Here is a 9,957-nt window from a genome sequence, read left to right as displayed (position 1 = left end):
TTTCCAGAGGACCCAGATTTGATTCCCAGAACTCACACGGCAGTTCATACCTGCCTAAACCTCCAGTTTCAGGAGATCCAACACCTTCATACAGACATACAGATATGCATGCGGGCAAAACACAAATGTGCATGAAATAAGAATAAATCATCCCCCTCAGTTCCTTCTTCCCAATTCTCACCCAAACTCCTCTCTTCTGAAGGGTTGTGTGGCAAATGAGGTGCTCTCTAGTATCACCCCTTCCCCAACCCCCAAACAGCCCTCCCAAGCTCTTCGGCTCTGCTCCCACGGCCATACTAAAATATCACTACTGTGAGGCACCTTCTTTAGGTGCGCTGTCTGGTATGGAAAACCCCTGGAGACATAGCTAGTGAAGGTGAGGACGTGGGTTGCCGCGTGTGCTAGTGGCCACTGCATTGGAGAGTGAGGCTCTGACGAACTGCTGCTCAAACTGCTTCCTCCGGAGCCCCATCTCTGCCCGCTTCCTCCTTTCCTTCCGGCACAGCTTCTCAGTAACCAAGAGTGTCTCTTCCCGTGTGTTAAGATCTTCATTCTCAGCCAGGCGGTGATGGCGCACACCTTTTAATTCCAGCACTCAGGAATTCCAGCACACAGAGGCAGGCGGATCTCTGTGAGTTCAAAGCCAGCCTGGTCTACAGAGCTATTTCCAGGACAGGCTTCAAAGCCACAGAGAAACCCTGTCTCAAAAAGAAAAGAAAAGAAAAGAAAAGAAAAGAAAAGAAAAGAAAAGAAAAGAAAAGAAAAGAAAAGAAAAACCTTCATTTTCTCGATTCTGCTAGTCTTTCGGGCGGTCACTTTGTCACTTGTCCTGCTTAACTGTGGTCAGTTCCCTGCACAGTTTGCCTTCTTCTCTTCCTTCCTCCATCAGTTTTCCTCCCTGTCTCTCCTTCTTTCCCCCTCTCTCTCAACACATGTGGGATGAACTCACCTATCTTCCTGCTCCCTTACCTATAGTGTAATTTGAACAAGACTGTCTATATTCAGGACTATGTGTCTCAACTGAATAGTCCCCAAATTTTCTCTCATGTTTGCATTTCCATTTTATGGGTTGAATAAGCTAAAACCTCTCCTCTCCAAATACCCAGTTTTCTTCTTCTCTCCTCCACTCGGACCCCCAATTTCCTGTCATCCTGTTCAGAGTTTACCTGGCCCCACCCACACTCACTGCTTTCTCTCCAGTGAAATTAAAAGTCTTTGTCCTGGTCACAAGCCACCCCCTCAGATTATGCTTCTGATGTGGGATTCCCCTCTGTATACTGTGAATACCACTGGTTAATAAAGAAACTGGCTTGGCCTGATAGGGTAGAACAGAACTTAGGTAGGCAGAGAAAACTAAACACTTCTGGGAGAAGGAAGGCAGGGTGAAAGAGAAGCCATGGAGCCCTGCCACAGACAGATGCTGGAACTTTACCTGGTCAGCCACAGCCTCACGGCGATATACAGATTACTAGAAATAGGTTAAATTAAGATATAATTTAAGGACTGGAGAGATGGCTCAGAGGTTGGGAGCACTGACTGCTCTTCCAGAGGTCCCGAGTTCAATTCCCGGCAACCACATGGTGGCTCATAGCCATCTGTAGTGAGATCTGGTGCCCTCTTCTAACCAGCAAGCATACAGACAGACAGAACACTGTATACATAATAAATAAATAAATCTTTTTAAAAAATATATAATTTAAATTAAGATAGCAAATAAGAAGCTAGAGCTAATGGGCCAAGCAGTGATTTAAATAATATAGTTTGTGTGATTATTTCGGGTCTGAGCGGGCAGCCTGGAAACAAACAAGCGATCCCTTATAACAAGCTTCTACTTTCTCAAGCTGCCTAATGCAATATATGGAGCCTAGCTGTCCAAATTATCAATCGGCCTCTCCTTAAAAGCATTTCTTTCACACTGGGCATGGTGACACCCACCTTGACCCCAGCACCCTGGAGACAGAGGCTGGCAGATCTCTGAGTATTCAAGGCCAGCCTCGACTGCAGAGCAAGTTGCAGACCAGCGAGACCTGAATAGTGAAACCCTGTCTCAAAACCTAGGCGAGGAGAGGTGTGACCAGAGAGATGGCTCTGTGGTTAAAAGCATGTCCTGCTCCTTTAGACGTCCCAAGTGGGGTCCCAGAACCCAGGTCAGGCTGCTCTCACCTGTAACCCCAGCTCCAGGAGCTCCAACACCTTTGGTCTTGAAGATCCTGCTTTCACGTGTGCACATACTCTTACAAAGACAGACACACAGGATTTTCACACAAACGTTAAGATAATACGATACAAATAAAAAACTTTTTTAAAAAAATGTTTCCTTTGGGCTGGAGAGATGGCTCAGCGGTTAAGAGCACTGCCTGCTCTTCCAGAGGTCCTGAGTTCAATTCCCAGCAACCACATGGTGGCTCACAACCATCTGTAATGAGGTCTGGTGCCCTCTGCTGGCCTGCAGGCATACATGCAGACAGAATACTGAGAATACTGTACACATAATAAATAAATAAATCTTTAAAAAAAAATGTTTCCTTTAACTTCTGTTCCAGATACTTGCTTCTCCTCATAGTAAGACATGCTACTGTCCTTTTCATGTCTACTCTCTCCTCTTTCCCTCCAATCCATACCCCACCCCACCTCTCCCTCTCTCTCTCTCTCTCTCTCTCTCTCTCTCTCTCTCTCTCTCTCTCTCTGTCTCCTCTCTCTCTCTCTCTCTCTCTCTCTCTCTCTCTCTCTCACACACACACACACACACGTTTTAAAGAAGTTGGTCAGGAGAGATGGCTCAGCAGTTGAAGATGCACACTGCTCTTGCAGAGGACCCAAGCTCTGTTCCTAGAGCCCGCACCAGCTGCCTCAGAACTGCCTGTAACTCCAGTTCCAGGAGATGTGAAGCCTCTGACCTCCACACATACACACCTGCACTCACACGGCACATAACCACGGGCAGGGCCATACATATTCACATAGTTAAAAATAAACTTTTGGGGCTGGAGAGATGTCTCAGCTCTGTCTGCTCTTCCAGAGGTCCTGAGTTCAATTCCCAGCAACCACACAGTGGCTCACAACCATCTATAGTGGGGTCTTCACTCTTCCTTCTTGCAGCCCCTGGTTTCACTTTGGTCTGAACACTGGCCTCAAAAAGTCGATTTCTGCTCTAATTTCTGAATGAAATTGTGTAAAATCGATTTTTAAAAATTATTTTGTAAATGTGTGCCTTCATATGCACATGTGTGTATGTATGTATATGAATGTGTGTGTGCATGCATGTGTGTGTGTTTTCACACATGTACTTGTGGAGGGGAGAGGTTGACTTTAGATGTCTTTCCCCTTCCTTCTCCATCTTAGTTTTTGACTCAGGTCTCTCAGTAAACCAGTTTAGCTGGATCAGCTGGCCTTTCAAACCCCAGGTGCCCTCCTGTTTCTGCCTTTCCAAGTCGGGGATGCAGGTGTGTCCCGCCAAGCCTGGTTCTTTCTACGTGGGTGCTTGAATCACACTCAAGCAAGCACTTTACTGGCTGAACCATTTTTCTGTCTCCCTTCTTCCCAAAGGGTATGCTGCTTTTTTGTTTTGTTTTGAGACGGGGTCTCTAAATAGCCTCGTCTTGAACAGGCCGGCCTTGAACTCACAGAGATCTGCCTGCTGAAGTCAGACGTAGGATGATAGGAAACCTAGTCCCGTGAAGCATCCCCTTTCTTTCTGCTGCTCAGCTCTTCTTTATATCCCAGTAAGTTCTTTTGCTCCTGCTGTTTAAGAAACAGCCATCACCAATAACAACATGAAAATCTTTGTTCAATTGAAGAATTTTAGAATTTCCCACTTATCACTGGGGCAATTTCATAAAATTTTTGTATATGGCTACTACATATAGGCAATTGTCTTGGATTTTTGTTTTGTTTTGTTTTTTGAGACAGGGTTTCTCTCAGTATCCTGACTATCCTGGAACTAGCTCTTTAGACCAGGCTGGCCTCAGACTCACAGAGATCCACCTGAGTGCTGGGATCAAAGGCAAGTACTACCACACCTAGGCAATTGTCTTTAAGTAGCTCTAACAAAACAGACCAAAGATCCCTTCAAGTCAAGTGTCTTTTTAAATTATTTTTCAATTTTTAAAAGTTTATTTATGTATATGAGTACTCTATCTGCACCTATGTACACCTTTATGCCAGCTGATCCAGCTAAACTGGTAGATTCTAGGTTTACTGAGAGACCTGAGTCAAAAACTAAGATGGAGAAGGAAGGGGAAAGACATCTAAAGTCAACCTCTCCCCTCCACAAGTACATGTGTGAAAACACACACACATGCATGCACACACACACACATTCATATACATACATACACACATGTGCATATGAAGGCACACATTTACAAAATAATTTTTAAAAATCGATTTTACACAATTTCATTCAGAAATTAGAGCAGAAATCGACTTTTTGAGGCCGGTGTTCAGACCAAAGTGAAACCAGGGGCTGCAAGAAGGAAGAGTGAAGAAGGAGCCATAGGACAATAGCTCCCAGGGGTGTGTCTGCCAAAACCCACAAGAATGTTAGCGTTTCAACCGCGAGGCAGAGCTGGCTCCCAGCTCGCGGTATGAGAAGACAGTCCATGGGGAAAATGAGGATACTCGCACAGGTTTGGAGAATGGAGGCTGTGGCTGAAGGAAGATGCAATGTTAAAACAGCAGTCTGGACACCGAGGAAGAGTCGGGGTGTGCACAACCATGTGTCCCCCGAGGAGCGCAAGGAAGGCACCTTTGTCCAGACACATAGCCTTGCTTCTAATGCAGCTAATTGTAACTTTAAGTGTGAGCTTCTAAGAAAGCTCCCCCACCCCCCACCTCACTCCCATTTCAGGAAAGAGAACCCAGACCGTCTCAAACACAAGGAGTTATCTAAGCAAACACAGCTAGTTCTTGGTAGGTTTTTATTTGACTTTGTGTGTGTGTGTGTGTGTCTGTCTGTCTGTCTGTCTGTCTGTCTGTCTGTCTGTCTTTGTGTCTGTCTGATTTTACCTACATGTATGTCTGTGTACCATATGTATGCCTAGTACCCAAAGAGGCCAGAAGAGGGCAATCAATGCCCCAGAACTGAAGTAATAAGTGATTGTGAGTCACCATATGGGGGCTGGAATCAAACCTAGGTCCTCTGGAAAATCAGTGAGTGTTCTTAAGCGCTGAGCCATCTCTCCAGCCTCTTGGAAAGTTTGAGGAGCAAAAGTAGCTTAGCTTAGTTAATAGCAATTGAGACACCTGCAAAGTTGGAGGTAACAATGCCAGCCAGTGTCTAAGGGCCAGCAGACAGTCATGGACAACTACTAACAAAGTCAGAATCAGACATGACGAAGAGGCTTCTGCTACCCCTACTGGAGGAACAGTAAAGATCAGGTGCGTGGGTGGGCCAGGAAGACATGCACCGAGCGTCTCTGTCCATGGTATCACAGAGACCAAACCACAGTTACCTCAGCCGGTTTCCAGTTTCTGCAGTAACCCTCTAAGAATTACTGGACCAGGAAGTTCAATGGCTTCTTAACTTCTGTGAGAGCCCCTTCCACTCTTGAAAGTTTGGACTTCCCACTTCCTGTAACTCTAATAAAGCCTGCTTCTGCTTTTCAGACTCCCACAAGTATCTGAGTCTTCACTAGCATGAGACCACAAACCCAGAACACTGTCCTAGATTGATCTGTGAGGTTGATGGGTGTCCAGCACCCTAGGTACTTGGTCACCTAGAACTGGGCTATAAAATGTCTCATCACACTCAAAAACAACACATCAAACCCAAAAATATATAAAAGTGGTTATATATCCCTATCAACCAAATTTAACTCTAGGAAACAAGGCTAAACATTAAAATTTATCAGTCCACGTGTGACTATATCAATCAGGTCAGAAAAATGACGTGGCAAACTTAGCACCTATTCATGATTAAAATTCTTGAGCATTTTAGAAGTCTGATAAAGAGACTCTGTGAGAACCCTACAACTAGCATAATAGTAACCCAGCACACTCTACCCCACCCCCACTTCCCTGCAAGACCGCAAGTGAGACACGATCCACACTCAAAGCTGCTCACCATAGTACCTGGAGTTCTAGCCCATGCAATTAGTCAATAAAGAGAAATAAAAGGCATAGAAACAGGAAAGGAGGAAGCAAAACTGCTCTTGTTTGCAGATTATAGGTTTGAAATTACAGATTCAAAAATCTAAATACAAATAAAAATCTACCCAAAGCAAAAGACTTAGTACGTGGGGTAGTTCCATCAGTAGAGCGAACAGCCAGCACACACAAAGTCCTGTACCACGTGAATCCAGACATGGTGGTGTGTGCTGGTAATTCTAGCACTTGGGAAGTAGAAACAGCAGGGTCAGAAGTTCCAGGTCATCCTTAACTTAAGGATGTAACTTAATATAGTGAGTTCAAGGCTAGCCTGAGCTACATGAGACACTACCCAAAAAGGAAGGTGGAAAGAGAAGGAGGAAGGAAGGGAAAGAGGGAACAGGGAGGAAGGGAGAAGGGAAGGAAGAAGGAAAAGAGAAAATTAATTTGGATAATCAATAGAGTAGATGCAGATCTATATACTGAAAATTTAATTTATTGATATGAAGCCGGGCGGTGGTGGCGCATGCCTTTAATCCCAGTACTCGGGAGGCAGAGGCAGGCGGATCTCTGCGAGTTCGAGACCAGCCTGGTCTACAAGAGCTAGTTCCAGGACAGGCTCCAAAACCACAGAGAAACCCTGTCTCAAAAAACCAAAATAAGGGGCTGGAGAGATGGCTCAGTGGTTAAGAACACTGCTTGCTCTTCCAAAGGTCCTGAGTTCAATTCCCGGCAACCACATGGTGGCTCACAACCATCTGTAATGAGGTCTAGTGCCCTCTTCTGGCCTGCAGACATACACACAGACAGAATATTGTATACATAATAAATAAATAAGTAAATATCTTTTAAAAAACCAAAATAAATAAATAAATAAAATATTGATATGATACACCAAAGTACAGCAGGATCAGCAAAGGAAAATGTGTTCACAAGCTAAATGACAACAGAGGAAAGATGTCACATGTTCACTAGCTGGGCAGGCAGGTTTAATCCACTCGCTATCAAGATGAGGTCACCAGGCTTGGTGATGGTTCACTGAGCCTCTCACCAGCCTAGAAGTGTTTTAGTTTTTTTATTGCTATTTTTTTTAACTTTCTGGTACAGTTTTAAGTTCACAATAAATTGAAAGTTCGTAGATTTTCCCCCCGGCCCCAGTCACTCCTAGCCTCGCTCATTAACAACACCCCCACCAGAACAGTACCTCTGTTATAATAAGCCTACAAACTGACAGCAAAAAATTCCGTTTTCCTCAGCTACGGTGTGCACACATGTAATCCCAGCACTCAGGAGGGAGAGGCTAGAGGATTGCAAGTTCAAATCCAACTTGGGCCACATACTACTCCCTCCTCAACCCCCTAAAAAAGCCTCCATCTCTGACATTTACTTTATTTACTTCCTCCATAGTTTTTTGTTTGGTTGGTTTTGGTTTTCTTTTTCTAGACTGCTACATAGTGGAAGCATACAGCATGAAGCTTTCTTTCCTTGAGTCACATGCATGCGAGTTCTTCCATGTGTTCTCATGCCTTACTCACCTTAACACCACACAAAATCCCACTTGAGGGACATACCACAGTTTACTGAACCCTTCCTATGCTGAAGGACATCTTGGTTGCTTGCAATTTGGGCAGTTATGAATGACGCTTCTGAAATCCCGCATGCTTTAGGTTTTATGGGAATGAAAGTTTTCCATTCCTTTACGTGCACTCAAAGGAGGATCTGCACACCAAGAGGACCTGAGTTCAAGGCCAGCTACACACTGAGACAGGTCTCAAAAGGCAAACATGCCCACAACTTGGTGTGATGATAACACCTGTGATCCTAGCACTGGAGAGAAGGAGGCAGAAGAGGATCAGAAGTTCAAGTTCACCCTCTGTTGTAAAAGGAGCAGCGGGCTACGTTCCTGGCACCCGGCCGCCCGCCAGCTAGCTTATGCCCTGAAATAATTACACAGAAACTGTAATCTTTTAAACACTGCCTGGCCCATTAGTTATAACCTTTTATGAGAATCATGGCGACTGCCTGACCCAGCCTCTTTCTCCCAGCATTCTGTTCTGTCTACTCCACCTACCTAATTTTCTGCCCTATAAAAGGCCAAGCAGTTTCTTTATTAGTTAACCAATGAAAGCAACAGATAGATACAAGACCCACCTCCATCAACCCTCAACAACAGAGTGAGTTTAAGTGTAGCCTTGTGTCTGTGCATGAGCATGCAGACATCACACACACACACACCACATGCTCACATGCACATACATGTTTCACCATATATACACACATACACATGCATTTGCCACATACGCACCACACAGATTCACACACCATGCATACACCACATACGCATGCATACACCACAAACACATGCACATATACATGTATACCACGTATGCACATATGTATGCATACAACACATGTATACATCACATATGTATGCATATACTTGTGAGCAGAGTTTCTCTGTGTTTCAGCAACTGCTCCTGAATAACCATTTAGGGATGTATTATTAATTATAAATTCTAGGCTGATAGCTTAGGCTTTTTACTAGCTAACTCTTACATTTTAAATTAGCCCATATTTCTTTTCCTCCCTCTATCACATGGCAGTAACTTCTTTCAGCACAGCACATTCATCTTGCTCCTCTCTGCATCTACCCATGACCCCCAAGACTCTGCCCTTCTTCCCAGCATTCTCCCTGCTCCAAAAATCCTGCCTAACTATCACCAATCAGCTTTTTATTAACAACATATGCTCACAGTATACAGAAGGATTATTCCACAAAACACACACATTATACAGACTCACAATACACACATGCTTACATCACACATACACACACATGTATACACATATACACACATGCATATACTACACACAAACATACACCACATACAGACTCTTATACACACATACACATGCATATACTACACACACACGCACACGTCACACACTATAGCACACACACAACTTTTTAAAAAGGAAAGAGCTTCTTGTCCATCTGTGTCCATAGCCGCATTATTCAAACAGCCAGAAGGCAGAACGACACCGATGGACACAGGCAGTCTATGCAGTCTCCGGGCTATTATTCAGCCTTTGAAAGGGAGCCCTGGCCAGGCGGTGGCGGCACACTCCTTTAATCCCAGCACTCAGGAGGCGGAGACAGGCAGATCTCTGTGAGTTCGAGGCCAGTCTGGTCTACAAGAGCTAGTTCCAGGACAGGCCCCAAAGCTACACTGAGAAACCCTGTCTTGGGGGGGGGGGCGGCCTTACACATGCTACAAATGAACTTGGAATAAGCCAGTCATGACAAGATAGGTTTTGTATGGGTTTTCCAAAATGGGGGGGGAGGTCCCACATGTATAAATTTGAATGCATTAAGACAAAAGTTGTTTGGGGCTGAAGGGAGAAACAAAAAAAAAATTATATTTAATGGGTAGAAATTTCCAGCTTTGCAAGATGAAAATGTTATGGAGATGGAAGGTGACAATTGCACAAGGTAAGTACCTTTCTACCTAGTTTAAAATAATGACTTTGTGTCAAATTTTTACCATGATTTTTAAAATAAGTCTTAAAATTTTGTAGCAAACACAAAGCCCCAAAATACAGGCCTGCATGCTGTGTTGTCAAGGAAGATCATTTATATGTTGTCCCTGGAACTGAGGTACCTGGAAACCTGAAATTCTACCGCCCTCCGGCCCATGACAGACATTACTAATCCATCCCAGATCCTTATCCTCCAGCACTGAGGCTCCTCCTCAGTTGTGTCCCTCAGAGTTGATTTGCCCGGCACCCGGCATCTGCTGTGTTGACTCAATAGTGACCTGGAAATCCTTCTGACAAAGAGAGCTGAGGACACGGGGGTAGCAGACCTGA

This window comes from Alexandromys fortis, unplaced genomic scaffold (assembly GCF_014885135.2).
Source record: "Alexandromys fortis isolate MF-2015 unplaced genomic scaffold, M_Fortis_MF-2015_v1.1 scaffold_36, whole genome shotgun sequence".
NCBI lineage: Eukaryota > Metazoa > Chordata > Mammalia > Rodentia > Cricetidae > Alexandromys > Alexandromys fortis.
Note: the sequence above shows the minus strand (reverse complement) of the source record.